At 42.3% G+C, this 18,915-nt stretch overlaps 1 protein-coding gene across 15 annotated transcripts in view; it reads left to right on the top strand.

Moving 5' to 3' along the window:
- ptprda (protein tyrosine phosphatase receptor type Da) overlaps positions 1-18,915 on the top strand; it is a 354,362-nt gene that overhangs the window by 223,807 nt on the left and 111,640 nt on the right. The window lies entirely within an intron of this gene.

The raw sequence follows: 18,915 nt of genomic DNA, 5'->3' as shown, positions 1-18,915 counted from the left end.
TCTCATCTGTCTTATTTTTAGAACACATTTTATTTTGGCGGGGTTTAAAGTTGACTGTGCTTTTTTAAAGAGCTCACACATACAAAAAAAAAAAGAAGCAGCAAAATATCAGTGAGGCAAAAAGAGATTCAGTCAGTCAGTCACGCAGACATTCTGTCAATCAGGTGAAAGTGAACCTTTATTTCTAGCGGAGCTGTGCACACCACCTGTGCTCAGTGTGCCAGTTGGTCCACTAGGGGACTCATTCTCTCCAGCCAGTGAGGGGAATGCAGTAGAGAGGGGCTATGAGCCATGAAGAAGGGATCTTAGTTACCACGCCAAGACCCCCCTCTTTTACTAAAAAAACCCCCCAAAAAAACACAAAAAACTTGACTAGTAGTATAAAATAATTTTAACATAAATAGGGGGAGGGGTTTCAGAAGTTTTTGAAAATGAAGAAAACTATTGTAAACCTCAAATTCATGTTCGCCGGTATAATGTTGTAAAAAGCTTCAATGAAAGTGTTTTGAATGTGCCTTTGTGTGCCTATGTGTGCATATGTGTAGCCTTTAAAAAGGCACAATGTTATATGTAAAAAAAAAAAGGAGGTGGAGTAGTGAGGTGTTTGAAAGGCTAGTGAGTGAGAGAGAGAGACAGAGAGAGAGAGAGAGAGAGTGTGTGTGTGTGTGTGTGTGTGTGTGTGTGTGTGTGTGTGTGTCTGTCTAAGCATGCCAATTGGTGTGCATATGTGTTTGCTCAAGCAGTTCCCAGGTTATAGCCAGTAAGCGCTCCAGGAGAGCATACCCCAGCACCTCCACTGTATTACATGTTTTACAGTTCCCAGCTCAAACAAATAGCACTTGCCCAATTTTGACACGGCGCAATTAATGCTGTCACCACACATTCGATTTCCAATTTTGCTGTTGCGACAGCAGTGCTCAAAAGAAGAGACAAAATGGATATGCACCAAGGTGGTGCTCAATTTAAGTGCTGCTATCCAAAGTCATTGAAGGGAGCAAAGTGTCTCAGTCATGGAAAAGCGGTGCTGGCGCAGCCATCTTCTCTCAAACCCTCATCCTTCACCTTGTGGTATATTTACGTCCCCCAAATATAATAGCTTTTTTAAAACAAAAAACAAAAGCTTAATTCAAATTGTGAAAAGGTGTGTGTGTGTGTGTGTGAGTGAGTGAGAGAGAGAAAGAAGGTTACAAACAATTCATGACATGCAAGCTATTAAATTGAAAAATGACATAACGCCTTAGAAAGTGCCTATAAGGGAGTTAGGCCATTATTGTGTGCCCGTGATCTACCTTTTTCTCCAGTTTTTTGTGCCTGAAGCACATTCGGAATCATATCCCACATTTCTGACAGTGACTGGGAGGGACAATGGGGTGTTTTCATGACTGAATGTTAGAGAGAAGTTAACAATGTCTTTCAGGTGTCCTTTTTATTTGTATTACTTTTCCAATGCACATTTACCTGTCTATGTGATTTTTCCGATCGGTGCTACAACAGTTGGCCAAATGTTAAGATAATAGATCATTGACAGAATTGCCTTTAATGTAACAGAGGTATTCTTGAAGGACTGCAGAAGCCTTTTATATTTCCTTCTCCAAGTCCCTCTTCAGCTCAAAGCCAAGCCCTTTCACAAACAAGTGTGCCTGCACCTCACAGTCCCATTGTCTTAGCACAGCCAAATAGCTCTGACTCACCAGTTTATTTCCAAGAGCAGAAAAAAGAAGCAGGAAAAAAAAGTTTGTTTTCTATCAGTGTGTATGTGTATGTACTCTTGTGCCGATGTGTGTGAGCAGTACTTCAGGAATTCCAAGGCCAGGGACCCTATTACGAGTGTGGAATGAGAAATCAACACTTACATTACAAAAATGGATACGTAAACATAGAGGCCACAATTATCAGGCGCCGTGGTGTTGGAACTGGAGGAGATGGAGTGCCAATAGGTCTGTTAGCAATCACCCCCCTCACTGCCTGCCCTCTGTAATCAGGTGGGTGTATTCTACCTTATTTTGTGCCAGCAACGGCCCGTAACAACTACCCACTGACTGGCAGCCTGGCTGGCTAGCTGGCAGGGTGGGTGGTTGGCGGATGCAAAAGAAGTTTGACTGGTAGAGGTCATACTGGAGGGGGAAAAAAAGGCAGGGGGGGGGGTATCAAGGTGTAGGTGTCATATCAATGTTGGTGTGTGTGTTGTACACTGTACATGAACATACGTATGTATGCATTTTGTATATCTTAAGGTTTAGCTTCCTCATGTTTCAACCTATGTGTGCCTGTGCGTCAGGGGCCCCCAGCCAACTACAAACCCACTTCACAGTGGCCAGCTTGATGCATTGTGACAAACGAGAAAGCAGTTTGATTTCGCACAACACTGAGCTGCGCCACAGCATAATGAAGTGATCATGACTTTACCCTTGGTTCACTTTGGCCCCGGTCCCGCTGTGTTTTTCCCCTCTATTCAATCGCTTCACTCACTTATTTACTTGGCAAGCATTTCCTCCTGTAACCTCTAGTACTGCATAACTAGCGTCAAGGGTGGGTTGCTTGATAAAAACCACCGCTACGGGGCATTGGTTTTACACATAGGGGAACGCTAGCAGTTTTTATTGATATTCAAGTTGCCACTGGGTTGGAATAATAAGAAGCCTATTTTCACGCCATGGCAAAATCACCTCTACTGTCCATCACACTGTCAGGGCAGAAAGCTGAGGCGTAAATATTATCTGGCAGTGGAGGGAGCACAGGACTGTAGTTGAGCTTCTTGTTTCCTGTTTACTCTTATTTTCTCTTTCTGTAACTATTGTTTTCTCCGTCTTTCCTTTCCTATATCCTTCTGTCTTTCTCTCTGTCTCAGACGGGTCTCATCAAAACGAAGTATCATGAAAATAAATCCCGCCTTCCACATCTTTCCATCCTGATTAAACTACACATATCTCCCTCAGTGAAATTTACTTGTATGTATTATAATACACAAAGCATAGTGTCACTTCGAACACGGTTCAACTTAGCGTTGGGTACAACACAGTTAGAACGTGTCGCCTTGAGGCTCTGCCTCCAGGCTTTGCATACAGGGGAAACACCGATGTGTCAGAAAAAGGGAGGACTGCTTTTCTGCCGCAGCTGTCCTTTGCTTGCAGATTGGATTTCAGCAGATATGATGGATGCCAAACGCCTGTAGCCAGTTGTGAAGACATACAGGAGAGGGAGTATGCTGGTATGGATTTGGATCGGGGTCACTGGCACTGGCAGAAGACTGGAATACTGTCCTTGACCTCCATTTTGGATCATTCCCCATCTAGCGACTAACATCCTGCCACTATTAGCACTTTGAGACAGTTAGGAGCAATAAGAAGAACTCGAAACACTGCAAATGAAACAATAATTCTGGTTTCAAATATCGCAAGATTCAAAATGATGGGGTATAAAAACGTACCTTGGTAATATTTTTAAGGGCTTCATTTTGTTGCAACCCAAAACATTATTTCTTTTTATGCCCTTCCCATTGTCTCATTTCCTCTTATCTTAATTTTTGGAAAGGCTGAGAGCAGAATCCACTGAGGTTCATTTGAATAACCGGCAGAATGAGGAAATAAAAGCTTGGGGAAGAAATCGAAGTGGCGGGCGGCTCTGTGCATTCATGTCACACAGCTTTATCAAATTATTCCACAATAGCAGCCACACAAGTGATGGAATTTCAATTAAAGTATGACAGTTTTGTTTCTGTTCGCAAGAGAGCTAGTGGGGGTTGCGTTTCGTGGGCTGGGGGGGCGAGGGAGTGGACGGCGGGGAGGGTCTCGTTCAGAAGAATTATTTTGCAGTCTATATTTTCTATCTACCCACCTCACTCACCCCCTCTCCATCCATCCTCCCCATCAAAAGGGAATGACTTAGCTGAAACACTTTTGTTCGGAGGCACTCTGAGGTTAGAGCCTGGAGCCGTGCAAAAATGGGTATTATGATAAAGGTCTTTGTGACGAGAAGTCAAAAATAGAGCCTTTAGTTGATAGGCTCTTTCCAAGAACAATTGCGCTACCTGCTGTGCCAAATAGAAGGGTGCAAGAGATAAGTGCAAGGGAGGGGTGCTCAGCTCAGACTGGTGGCTAGCTCGTAAACTGGGAAAAAGCAACGTATATATGACCCTCAGGGACTGTAAACTGTTTCAGAGCTGAATTTGTAACACACACAAGCTCACAGACACTCGCATGCTCACACGGCAAGTATGTGCAGACACACACAGCCATGTGAAAGACTGTATAATAACCCTAACCCTAAGAATAAACCAAACATTACAGTGTTGCTGCAGCAGTTATGCAGAAAATTATTTGCATGAAATGAATATAAAATAAAATAATGTTTATCTTAAATAAAGCTTATAGAGGAAATGATTGAGAGTTGTATTTGATGGTCAGTTGCATTTCTCAGACTCTTTTGGAGCTGGCAAAGAGGAAAAAATTCCATTAAAAAGTCCAGTAACATTGCCACCTAGCAATTTCACGAATGAGGAATGCATTTAATAGTGGTAGGATTTTTCATAATTTGGAAGCGTTTTCACAATTTGTGCCATAATTCTTCATGTGACACGTGCTGTAATGGGATCCAGTACCTCCAGTCTGCTCACAAAGTCTGGCACCCATATGTCCAAAGAGCGTTGTTTAAACATGTAGGGCTATCTAACAAGCAAAGTGAGGAATAAAGTATAAAAAGGGCAGAAAATTCTCACAGATTGACATTGGCATAGTGTAAATATTTGTTCTTTATTATTCCTCATGCATCCCTCCCGTTTTAGAACTCAGATTTAAATTCCTGCATCACTACAAGGTTAGGAGTCAATGTTTAAATTCTGTGTAACCCCGGCATTCTCTCTCTACTCAATCTGCAATTATAGCTAGCTGCTTTGAAGAAGCCAGGCGGAACTAAAATGACTTTTCATGTCCGGTATAATGACTGCCATTTGGAAGCCGACATGGAGAGAGAGAGGGCGAGAGAGATAGAGCCACAGAAGAGAGAGTGAAAAGAGATGGAGGGAGGGGCAGAAGGAGGGAGAAAGGGGGACAATCAGTGGATGAAAATGGCTTAGGTCACCTCTGGTTCTGACCAGACGGCTCAAACCAATTGTCTTTCCCTCTGTCATTCCTCACAGATGAATCTACCACATTTTTGTCCTTTTCTCCCCTCCCTGTGCTGCTCACTCAAACTTTCACCTTCTTCTCCCTCTGTCTCCATCGTTCCTGCCTTTGGTCTCCATTCATTTGCCATCAACGGAAGCTTAGCAGCTTTAAGACGGATTACAAGATGAATTGCACTGAGAGACGCCGTATATTCTCTTTAGGGTGGGCCACTACTGCCAAAGGCCAGAGCTGAGTGCCGTCACCTGGGCTAGCAGCTGGCTATCTTTTACACTTCTCTCGCTAATGAGGCCAGACAGTTGGGGCTGAAGTTATAGCGCAGGCTGGATGCTGTGTTGGTAATCTATTATTTAGACTCGTGGGGAGGCTGGTCTCAAGAATTTCATGCATGCATTTTGCAAAGCAAATGGTAGCCTGGGGGGAATACAGAGCTCAGTGTGGGAAAGAAATGAGCGAGTATTAGACATTAATGTGAGTTGTAGCATTTCCTTGTGCTGCCTATTTCAAACCTGCCAAGACCTGAGAGGAAACTTTTTGGTATTTTGTCATTTTTTACATTATATTAGAATAGGAATGTTGCTCATACAGATGTGCTTCAGTGGTTCTAGCAGTGCTGACAACTCCATTCAATGTATGAGTCGTCTTTGTTGTTTTCATTCAGTGTTGCTTCCCTTCTTCCTTCCTTCCTTTATTTCATTCCTAGTTGTGATATTTTAGGGATGACAGACGAAGGTTGTGCTTGTGTCTTTAAACAGCCGACACAGAAGAACGGGTATATCTTTCCGTTCCCTTTTCATGTATATTTTAGGAACTATTTCAGAGGGATTTCGGAGAGTTGCATCACACTGTTATAGATAACACTGCACAGACAGGCCTTGTTTATATTTAGTAAGGCTAGAAAACTATGGCACACATGACCCTACCAATGTATTTATAGACTAATACCGGTGTTTAAATTTCCTTAGGTACCAGGTGCTACTAGGGCAACTTTTAAAAGATGTATTTCCCAACAGTCTCGTTCATTTACTCTGACATCCAGACATTAGACAAGAATATTGGCCTGGTAAAAGTCACAAAATCAGCAAATAAGGCTATGAGACATAAGTATCCACCAACTTTTACAGCCCCATGAACCCTTTTGGCAATTAACTATATTTGGACCTGTGTATACGCAAATCTACTGGGAGATGAGATGGCAACAGTTAAACATAGAAAGGCAGTTTTAGCCAGAGCTGTTTAGCAGACTTGGGTTACTCCGAAATGAAGTTCATGCAGAATGGCTCAAGATATCACAAATAGCTTGGAGTTATAGATAGCATAAATAAGCTACACATACCAAACCCCATGAAGTCACCAAGTTATTCATCGCTCCACATGTAACACGGATCGACATCATGATGATTTAATGTTGAGATTTGTCACAGTGTGAAATTGTCACGAGCCGCTCAAGTCATGGGAGTGTGACAGTGTCGTACTGTCACACAGTATCCACTCTAACCACATTACAGCTTTCCGGTAATTGGTTTAATGATGAGTATTTTCGATGGCACACCCCGCACTCACATACAGGTGCGAAGTTTGGAGAATACCATCCGCCATCATGAAATCACCAAAACCTGCAGGGTACAGTAAACTAGAATGTCTGTGACCTCTAACTTTAAAGAATTTCCCCTGAATTTCTCATGCTGTTCAAGGAAGTCCATGTCAGGTGTAGGGCAGTGTAACCCTAGCTGCCACACTTAATCCTCCACCTATCCCTACCTTGTCCTTGCATGTGTTCTCACGTCGATCTACCCTAAAGAAACATTCCAGGAGAGTTTTTGCATTGCTGTAACAGGACACCATCATGCCTTGTGTGTGTTTGACATGAAGAAAGGGAGAGTTTGTGCGTGGGAATTGGAATGTTTGGGTCCAGCCTTCTCTTTCTTCCAATCTGTGAAAGTTTAACACAACATGCTACTTGGGTTACATGATGTAAGACAACAGGTAAGCTTAGATTGGTTCCTTAGATCACAAAGACTAATAAGAAGTTTGCTGTTAGATGGGATGGCATGTTGGGCATGTGTGGATATGTACAGATATGATTATGCAAAGAAAGGTATTAGAATTAGGGACGCTAACAGACACACACACATACATTATGCACATGATTAGCAGGGCTACGAGTTGAGATAGGGGTAACTGAACAGTTCTGGAGAAACATAAAGACAAGGCAACAAAATATAACCAGGTAGACAAAAGGCACATTTTTAGATAAATACATCAATAAATACATCAAAACAAAACATCTATAAAGTAACTTAGTTGCACAAATGATTGGTCTTTTCTGAAGAAAACTCAGGAGAAAAATACCACCTGAGACCTTACCACCGTGACTGTAGTTGAAACTGAAATATAGACTTACGGTGAAATGGCTTACTAACTTTAACTGTCATCCATATTTGATGGCTTGCCTCAGGTCTAGACAAGGAAAATGGCACCAATTAGAGTAGGTTTAATTTTAAAAGCATTAACTCAAAAGGAAACTCATATACATCAAAAAAAAAAAAAAAACTGTGTGGATGGATGGCAATTTAGCTGTTGATGCTGGCCATCAACCCTCAAGCTTTTAATATTGCAAATGGATTTTCCTTTTGCCGGAGCTGATTTTCATTCCAGTGACAGTCCAAGAAGAGAGAGAGATTGTGTGTGTGTGTGTGTGTGTGTGTGTGTGTGTGTGTGTGTGTGCGTGTGCGTGTGTGTGTGTTTATGTGTGTGTGTGTGTGTGTTTGTTTGTTTTACAGTCCTGGGCTCTTTGTGTCAGTCTATAGAAAGGTTCATTTTGTAGCCATGAAAACACATTACAATGCAATCCCTTCCTTCCCCTTCCTCCTGCTCTCTCTCCCATCTTCCCACCCTCTGCCGTTATTTGGAAACCTTCCCGACCGTCTATTGTGATAAGCTAAACACAAAGCTGTGGCTAGCTGCTAGCCATATTGTTGTCTTGCTCCTCCGCTTGGACTGCCAGCCTGCATAACACTGCACCAGGGAATTAACCTCTGCTGCTGTTTCTTTCATATTGTATAAATTTGTGCAACGGCCACTCCAACAGAGCCACAGGGGGAAAAGTACTCTAAATGTTGCCAAATTACTGACAGCTTGTCTCCAGCGCAACTGCATAAATACACAGTGAATGTGATAAACAGCTCAGTCTCTGTTGCTTGTGGCTGTCTCTAGTGCAACCTTTACAGAAATAAAAGGGCATGACATTTTTTTTAAAGACAAGCTAGTTGACGCGAAAGTGGGAAGTTAAATAAAGGATAGTGTAGTTCAGTGAATGGGACAACACTACATTGTCAGTTTGTGACCTTTCCCATTTGCTCTGACAAGCCAGGGTTTCTCTCTGTCAAAATGGCCTACGCCGTTTGTAAGCGATTCCTCCCTTCCTGTCCTTTTTTTTTTTTTATATATATCTGCCATCTGCAGTGACTGCATGACGCCACAGCTTCTGTGTCATCGGTGATAACGTTCACACACACACTGGGACTAGACAAGAGAGAGCGGACAGGAAGAAACAGGGGGACAGAAAAGACAGCGAAAAAGAGTGCTCACTTCATCCTTTAATTGTGTCTGTGAATGTCCCAGCGGACTTCATTACCCAGGCATCCTAAGAAATCTCACTTGTTTGCTCTTGGAAACATGTAAAAAGCGTTTGTAGTTCTTTTTATGTCTCTACAGCAGCATGAAGTGCTTCAGTTGGGCAAGTCAAAATTTCTCTGTAGAGGAGACAGAGGCATATTTCAAGCAGTCAGTAAAGCTAAGGGGTTTCTTTGCAGTACGAAAGTTTTGATGATTATGTGCTGAGCTAATGGATCTGATGGCTGTCCTCAGCAGACACTTTACAGCAACATCCTTTACAGGAGTGGAATTGAAGGACATTCCCATTTAAATTAAAATACTATTTTTCATTTTTGCTCTTTAGTTTAACTAGAAACTCACTGCGTAATTTGAGGAAATAAACGTATAGATTATTTAAATTTAGCCATATTTTAGTGATGCTAATAGAAGAGGAAATGACAGAAAAAAGTGCTAATTTAAAATTTGTCCATAGAAAACTGTAATACGGTATTTCAGATTTTAAAATATACATTTTTTTCCTGGATAGTGACATTAGTCATTTCCTAAACTGCTGTTTGTGAAAATAACACCCTTTCTTTTACGATATAAAGACAAATATTGGTGACACGTTCAGCTTCCGTAGACCTTACCAGAGGAGTGGAGGTAATTTTTGACTTCATTAAATCGGAGGCTAAAAATCTACAGCATCTCTGCATAAAAACACAGCAGGAGAGGTGATTATCTTTGGAAATTAGCTCACTCATTTAGAGCTGTGTGGATGCAGATGCCTCCGTTCAATGGAAGCCTATTATTCCAAACGACTCTCATTAAGCCATAGTGAAATAAGGCAAGCTGTGGAAGCAGTGAAATAAAATCTTTAGACTGGCTGTGCAGAACTCGGTGAGCTACGCTGTCTTCATTAAGAGCGCTGACGTCAGGAGTGAAATGCAGAAAATGATTCAGTGTATGCAGCTGATTTCCACCTCTTATGCCCTATAGGAGGTTATTTGGTTTTTGTGCTTGGAGCGGAGGGAACCGAAAATACACTCTGAGCCTAATGAGTGAGTTTAATAAAATGCCTAACAATGAAAAGCATGAGTCACAGCTGATCTCTAATTACTGTATTTCAATGTAGACCTGCTGATCAGAAGCTCTTTTGAATAACATTCATAGCAAGTGTCTTTTACTGATTAGTCAAGCTGGGCTGACTTCTATATGACACAAGAGAAACCAGATCACACACTCACACCATGGCCTACGACACTGGTTGCCACAGACCGTTTGCCATTTGTGCTTTTCCTGCAGCAGTCACTTAGTCCACCTCTGTTTAAGGCCCTTCCAGGTATGCATTGTCCCAAAAAGCATAATGTCTTGGTTAAGTGCTGCTCTTAGTCAGGTAACAGCATAGATTGCAACAAAGTGGCATCAACATCTTTCCAAATAACTACCTTTTTTGCTTTTTCTTACTAACGCACCCCCAATGCACAAAACATGTGCATTGGGAGCCATTTCAGGTCAGTCTGTCAATCATTAGTCATTACACACATCATCCTTACTGCAAAAATAGATTTCTGGTGCTTTGTTTGCAACGTGAGAAAATAACAAGACATAGTTTTGGTTGCCTTTGGTTAATTGTGCAGTATGTAATTAAGATAAAAAGTAATTAACAGTTCAATTACCGCAAGCATTTAACTTGATTATAAATTTTCACACCTTAGCAAACCTTTTTTTCAATCTTCTACAGCTGTTGTTTGGGAGACACAGCCATGTCAGATTACATGTGATGGCCCATTTAGACTGACTAACCAGGTCACTGTCTGAAAGGGGCAATAGTGATTACAGTTTGACCAGTTTGCAGAAATTTGCCTGAGCTTTGCCTCTGCGGTAGAGAAAATATTTGCATGTACATACCTATAAAAGGTTTTGGTAAAGCAAACCCTTTTTCTTGATAAAACTGAAGATCAATTCATTGATAAGTTAAAAATGTATTGATAAATAATAGTCAATTTGATCTGTTCTTCTTGACAAAACATTCCCAAATGCTGCGGTTATTCTAATTATTCGAGGACTGTGGTACATTAAATGACAACAAAACCAGTGCTGTAAAGCAAAGCGCCGCAGGGCTGTACAACATCTGGACTTATTTTTTCCTCAGGATCCATTTCAAGTGTTTAACACCAGGGGAGCGCAGTTAGAGGAACGAGTGGGGAAGGGAGATTAGATGGACTCTTGTCAAATGAGGAAAAATACTGATGGCTCTCATGGTTCCCTGTGGTCTCAACAACACAGCAGGTGGCTTTCATTTGCATCTCCCATGAGCCTACCTCCTCCTTCTGCCTTTATTGTTTATTTATTACAACGGCCGCAGGTGGAAATCAGATGACTGTCAAACCATCCTAATGTCGAACAAGATTCTTTCATGTGCACGCACGCACGCACAAATTGTGAACACGCAAACACAGCAGACAGAGCTGTTTTTCGAGTGTTGCCCTGTTTATTACTGCTGTATGATAACCTCCGTCCATAGATTCATGTGCTGTTTGGCCGGAGCCCTAAACATCAGTAGCCTGTATAAAGTGATGGACTATACACATTAAAATTCGATCTCCTGCATCAGTACATCCAGTGCTGGTCAGGACGGCAACTATAAATTGCTGGCCATTATTTTCGATTAACCACGCTGACACCGTGGCCCATCACATTTCTTCCCATTTTTACCCCCTGTCACAGTGGCGCCATATTTCCAGCGCTGCTTCATTTTAGATTGTCCCGAACCATGATAACACAGACCAGTAAACCTCGGGACACAAGCCACCGGGCGATCTTATTAATGGCAGAGCTGCGATAACCATAGTTGTCTACGTCCTGAGTTGGTATCTCGATCTTCTGGCACATCCTTTCCAGGGCCTGAAGAGCGGAGGTGTCATAGCGGGTGCAAAGGGGCAACGACTTGGCAGTTTATCATTGATATGCTGGGGAAGTTTCTAATAGCCTGCATCGCAAATACAGCAAACAGGGTTCCCCAACCAGTGCTTCAAAGGCAGACACAAAAGGGCGCTCTTTGGTCACAAATCAAATTTGAACCGTGTAAAATAGAAATCATCTTATTGGTTTGCATTGTTTCAGAAACCTTATAAGAGGGGATATAGTTGGGTAATAAATACATATGAAAGAAGAAAATGAAATAACCTTAACATTTACAGACCCTGTATATTTATATAAACATAGGCAGTAGATACCATGCTAATTTTCTTGTGCCAGATTTCACAACCTTGCAAGCTCCACATCATATTAAACCTAATATGCAGAGAAGATGGAAACAGATATGTGGTTGGTTGCCAGCTAACATCAGGGATAGCAGATGCACAACAGGAGCAGATACATGACATTTTTATCAATTGCTCATTCTGTAAAATAATGGCTGTAACATAATGTCCCTAAGCAAGACACAACTGCCAGCACTATCAGAATTATGGCCACTTAATTATCTTCACTACTAAGCTATTACATTAAGCCCAATCACCTAATTGTTAATATTGATATTGATATTAAAATTATTGATACGGCATGGAGCCTTAGCTCATTTGCAAAACAATGAGTTCAAAAGGGCATAGAGTAAACTGAATCGGTGAAAGCAATCTGACTGTTAAGCTCTTGTTTTGACAGAAACAAATTGTTGTGTCTGGGTGGAAAGTCCTTCTCTTAGTTCTTAATGAGTTTATTGGTAATCAATATCCCTTTCTCGTCCACTGGCATGTGACACTGAGGCCATGACCCAAGAGGGACCCTTAGACGCTGGAGTTGAGTGGGTCAGTGAGGATTGGAAGTCGTTCGTTCAGTGCTGCTTAGACAGACAGGAATGCCCCAGTTTCACTTAGGTGAGAGGAAGGCAGGAAATGAAAGAAGCTTCATCTCGGCCCTCAACCCGTTGGTATAGCTTTTTCTCTAGTACCTTGGAGGCATAATGTTTCTCTTGACTTAAAATAAGACAGTTGATTTCCTATGTTCCTCTCTCACATCCTGAATTTCAAGATCTTCCCTTTCTTATACACTCTACACATGCTAACTGATTTGGCTTTTGACCAGTTCTCTTTGAAAGTAGACCTCCTCAAAGAGCTGGGTATGCGTCCCTGTCAAATACTGCACAAAATGCCAGTCTCCCTGTCTGTCAAAACTGCTTAGCGGAACCTCTCTTCCAGTGATTTTGTTGGTATCCTGCTGATACAGACGCTTTTTTGGTGGCATTTTTTTCAGGAAGATGGGGCCTGGTGTCCCGGTGGGGGTCAGAGCAGTTGACCCTACCCTGGCGAGCTCGCAGTCTGCGTGCAAAGATTTTATTCAGCCCCACTCAGTAGAACAGCAGGGTGTGACCCGGGTCGATGTGGCATTGCCAACAGTGATTCCATTGAGAAACCCGAGGCCCATTGAGAGGCACTGATCGAGGGTGCCGGATGTTTTTGATTCACACTGCTGAGCTTCTATATATTCAAGAGTCAAATCAGTCTGTTAAAATTGGGTTTGTTTTTCTTCTCTGGAAATGGAGCTGGCAGGGTGCAACGAAGATTTGCTATCCCTAAAAAAGATATAGTCTTTGCGCTATGGTTCATGACAAACACACTGTATATGCACACCATTTGAGGTCTGCGCCTTTTTGTTATTATTTAGCCTGATACAAAGTAGAACAAAGGAGGGGGAGAAGAGGATATCTGGCAAATGAAAAACAATTAGGCCAGGTGCCAGACTCAAGTCAAGCATGTGAGCTCAATAAAGCACACTGTATCGATTTGTGAGTTATTCATTATTTGTTTTGGATGTAGAGAAAGTTCTTTGGAAAATGATTTTGGTGTGCAGTTCAGACTCTGAAATAAATGGTTTGACAGATCATCAATGACCACAGAATATGTAAGTAAATGGCCTGATATGGATTTATTTTCCAATGCCCCCCCCCCCCCCCCCCCCCCCCCACACACACTCTCTTCTCATGAGCTGTTATGCTTAAAGCAAGACCAAGCACTCTCCTGAGTATTGGATTTTTGTCCAGCCTGCTTTCAAATGTGAAAATGAGGATTTATTTTGTTCTGCTGCTTGAGTAATGCGTATAAGAGAGCATGGATTCGACTAGAAAAATGGAGATGGAAGAAGGATATACATCACACCTCCCTTAATCTCTCTCATGACAACAAACAGCCTCACCGGTGGTAACATGCAAGCATCTAGACACTCAAAATGCAAAAATGGCAGCTTTGTTTACTGCCTTCAGAATAAATGGCTGAGGCCCCGCTGTCACTCACAGATGGCACTTCCTTTGAGAAAAAAAAATTGCAGAGGCAGTGACTCGTAATAATGCGTTGGCATGGCGGCAGCCATTTTGCACAATCTCCGGAGGCACTGATCGTCACAGAGAGGCGTTGGCATTGTCTTGGCACTTGCCCGACCCCAGGCTCCGAGTAGTAACTGATAGCCAAGCTGGAGCTTGTCAGGCCTGACGTTTATCACTTTTGACATCTGTCCACACCATCTCTGTCCCCTCATCTATAGCAGGCCCCACAACACTGACCTTGGGATCTCTTTCTCTGTTACTCCACTGCCCAAAACCTTCCTCCCCCTTCTTCTATGTCCTCATTTGGCTCCGTTTCCGTGCGAGTTGTTTTGAGGCTATCATTTACCCTTTTAGACCTTGCTTTGTGGTCAGACATGACTTGTGAACCGATGTTCAAATACTGACAAGCACCATGCCTTATTTGGATTCCTGCTTCTATGCAACATTTAGTACATGTAGTGAATGGCTATATTGTAATCCTGTCTTGTCTACTAAATTAATGCTTATTGATTGGTTTATGTGAGAAATACACCCTTGGAAACACATGATAACAGAGATGTTGTGCAAGTAAGAAATTGAAGAAAGCAAGACAAAGTACGTTGTTTGTGATTTTTAAATTCATGGTTTAACTTGAAACTGATTTCTGCCTGCAGATGGTATGAGTTGTTTTATATTGCTGTTTTATATGTTTATGCCAACAAGACAAAAGGAAAAAAAGGGTGGTGGTGGGGGACAAGCTGCCACACACAGCCCAGCGTTGACAGGCTGGCAGGAGAACGTCTGACACGATGTGTTGTGAGGGAGTGCTGCTGCTGTCGGAGTACAGTGTTGCTGTTTGACAGCCCAAAGAAAGGGTCAGCGTGGCCAACACATCCAGACATACATATGTCCATATGGCATCCTGAATCAATTTGTGTCATGATTGACAAGAAAAATATGCTGATGCTGGTTTTAACACAGTGAGGGCCCACAAGATTAGAAGCTAATCAGTTCATGATCCTTTCTGTCTGTGAGAACCAACATATCCATATTGTGCCAAGTCAAGGGGGTCCCTGTGAGTTTGTGTATTTGCACGAAACAGAGACATATTGAGAGCTAGTTAGACTCCCACACCACTTGCAATCTAGATCATTTTTGTTACAGAGTCAACACTTTAATAAAAATCCACAAACCGGTTGCATTTACAGCACAGCATTGCTTTTTCCTGTGTTACATTGTGCATCCTTTTACATTATACCTCATTATACCCTCACCCCTGGCCTCCCTTATGAGGTAATTAAGCCCCTGGTTGTTTGTTTAGCTGTCTGCATGTGTGTCCTGTATAAAACACAGGGGGGGCATATGTTCTTCCTACCATAAACCCATTGAAACAGCGGGACATGAGTGGCGAGGAGGGGTCGACTGTGCTTGTGTGTGTGAGTGTGTGCTCTAATTAGGCAGGCAGTAGTGTATTAGCCTCACTGGGCAACAGCCAGCTGGGAGCATCTGGAGTCGTCTTTCATACTCACCAACTTCCCCACTACACACATACTTCCCCACTACACACACACAAAATTAGAAAAAGATATCTATGGTGCAGCAGTGTGATAAGAGAGTGTAGGTCAGGCATGACGGGTCATATGCACAGCTATTTAAGTCTGCCACATTTTAAGCCTCCCTCACATCATAGCCCCCACCCATGACCCCGTCTGGAGTCCTTGTTTTAGAGTAACGGTGCCACTCTCACGTCTCTCTCGAGATTGGAATGCCAACAGCAGAGAGAGCAGGACCTCATCCATTTCCAACGGCTTCGGCACTCCCAATGACGCATCAAAGCTGTCCCGCAGGACCAAAAGAATTTAGTTTCAAAGTGGGGTCTATATCTAAAATAATCCTCAAAGCCTCTTGCAATCACTCAGCTCAGTGTTTGTTTGTTTTAAGAATTAATGATAAATGAGATGGCTATTTTGATCTTTTTTTATTGTCAGGATTTTGATTGTTGAATTCTTTTAAAACCACCTCTTCTATTCACCAAACTCTCAAGGCACTGAAACCCCTGCTACGTAAACTCTCTCGTTAATATCAATGACATACTTCAGCTGCTCCCTGCTCTCACTGCAATCCCTCTAACGTCCAACTGAGGTTCCTGCGTAGGTGCACACTCACCACTGCACGAGATGCATCACTTCCTGTACATCAGCTAAATATATTACAAGAAAAACTGCTGTTTCTCACTGTAGAGAGAGAGAGAGAGAGAGAGAGAGGGGAAAAAAAACAGAAAGACTGAGTTGGCAGTCTAAGTATTTCTCCTGTACGGAGAGCTCAGTGAGCCAACTGAAATAGTGTTTCTCTGTGCTATTGATTAGCTGGTTAGGCCATGAAAAGCCAGGGACAAGACAGCCACTGAGCCCCCTTCCTCTGGCTTACCACTGCATGCTAGTATGTCTGTTCTCTCACTTTTCTCTCTTTTATGCTCCCTTATTTTTCATTCATCTCAATCCTCTCTGTATACTGTATTTGTTGCCCTGATTCCCCTGCTATTCTTATGTGTTTTGCTATTCTGCTCCCAGAGAAAAAGCCCTGGCAAGCCGCATGCCGAGTTAGATCACAGGAACCCAGCTGTTAACAGTCAAGGGCCGCTTCTTTTATTAGCCGTCAGTAGGCCGACCTGGTAGGGCAGTGAGAGGGAGAAAGAGTGGGTGGCAGGAGGAGGAGGAGGAGTGCAGGGGCAGTAGGGGGCACAGATTTCCCAGCTGTTAGTCCACAAGCTCTGCCCCTCTGTCACAGATTAAGTAGATCAGCGGGAATGCAAGCACATACACAGAGGCAAGACAAGACAGGTGACAATAGATTGAGATGATCCTCTTCAAAGGGGACACTAGTTGCATATGGGCTACCAAAGTCCTTAAGTTTTCTGTTGACTGAGGACTGTTAAGTTTTGCACACTGCACTACTGGAATGTACGGTGGGATAAGGCACAAGCCAGCAGGCGTGCAATGCCTTAATACCCCTACAAATCCCCTTTTCCTGCCTCACGTCTCTTTTATTTTTCCCTACCATCTCACAAACCCATGCCGCCTTTCAGTCTGTGGAGTACTGTTTTACTAGTGCGCCAGTGGTCTAGAAGGACACAAAGGACCTGAGTGTAAAATTATATTTCTAGCTATATAACCAGACCTCCATTGTGACATTTTTACAATATTATTTTCATTAAGATTGCGGGGATGGTTTTCTGTCTTTGTTGTGCCTCCACTCTATCTGCTTCAATTCTAACCACAGTGGAAACAAAACCACTCAAAAAAAAAAAAAAAAAAGTGATGAGAGCAGCACAGAGTGCTCCCATTTTATATGATTAAATTTACTGTGACAAGCAAGCATGCTGTGTTTTGGCAAAACATGTTGCTGTGGGAACCCAGAAACTTCACAATTTCTGAACAAAAGTGGCCCACATGAGGTGCTCAAAAGACTTGACATAAGATTTGAGAAAGGGTCTTCAGCAAGTCTTTGCAAGTCCCTTTTTACTCTCAAAGTAGTCAAGATGTCTGTATTGTATTTGCATATTTATGAGAAATGGGTGTCACAGTGATTAAGTTAACTGGGAGCCAGTTCTGCAGAGTGTGGATAATGAAATGATATAAAATGGGAAAGTCAGAGGACATTTTCTTAAAAATATCTCTGTCAGCCTTGTGGCAGTGTTGGTGAAGTTTGACTTCAGCAAGGTGATGAACACATTGATTTGGTGATTCATGTCAAACGATGATTTAGTGGTTGCTGTGATTGTTGTAAGATGTTGAAAATATCCATGATAGACTTTTGTATCTTGTATTTAGAAGTGGTGGACAAGCACTTGAACTGTACGCTGCAGTATCAAAACCTATGGGATGATAATCAAACAAAAAATGACCTGAAGCAACAATAAATCCAGAGCATGATTACTCAGGAAAGCTACTTTCACCAGACATTCATGTTGTGTTTAATAAACATGGAACCAATATGGACTTTATTACTAAGTGCTTGAGACCAACGTAGCTCAGTTGCCCCAGACAAGTAATTAGAGTTCACACTGAGGCTTGACTCTAAAATACAGTCATTATCCCAGCAAAAAATACAACCTTTCCAGGTCACATCACTTTGTTTGCAGCAGTAAAACAAGTTTATTTCTGCATTGAGCCACCATTATAGTAGCCCCAATCCCCTTGCCAGCATTTTATAGAGCACAGAGTGATTGGGGGCGACTGAGAGATTCAATAAAAATGTGGTAACACAATTGGCTCAACACAAGGTAACTGCGTGAGCGTGACAATATTTGTGTGGAATTTGTGCTTGATTATAGTATCATTTTATATACCAGTGTATGCAATGCGTGTGCAGAATAGTTTTCATCACCCTAATTTAACAAGCGCCTCATGAGTGAAGCCCAAAACCAAGGCACCAAATTCTTTACAACCCCCTTAAGAGCTAATCAGCCATCTTGCAATGAAACACTCGAGTTTATATTGGCCCATCTTGCACAATAGTCCCAATGTACGCTTGTTGTTAAGCTCAAAGGTCTTGGCAAGAGTGAAACTCATCCTGTTGTTGTCTTGGTTATTACAGAATGCAGACAGGAGAAGAAAAAAAACAGGCCATAATCTGAGAAGGCAAAAATTAGGCCCAAAGTATTTATGGCAACTGCTGGCTGGAGTCTGGACAGAAGTTTCTCACAACAATGAGAAAACATCCCTCGCAAAATTGCCCTTGGAATGGGAGATCAGCCGTGAATTTTCAATCAACTCAACTTTCCTCCTGCAAGACTTCTGAATCAGCAAAACATCTTGTAAATATAATGTCTAACCAGTTTTCAGGGACACAGTTTGCAGTGCGCCATTGGGTTGGACCTGTTCATGTTACAAATGTATG

The sequence above is a fragment of the Seriola lalandi genome, unplaced genomic scaffold (assembly GCF_002814215.2).
Source record: "Seriola lalandi dorsalis isolate HSWRI2012SDOR001 ecotype SW California unplaced genomic scaffold, Sedor1 jcf7180002054663, whole genome shotgun sequence".
Lineage (NCBI taxonomy): Eukaryota > Metazoa > Chordata > Actinopteri > Carangiformes > Carangidae > Seriola > Seriola lalandi.
The sequence above is the reverse complement of the archived record's forward strand: the minus strand, read 5'-3'. Positions and strand labels throughout refer to the sequence as shown.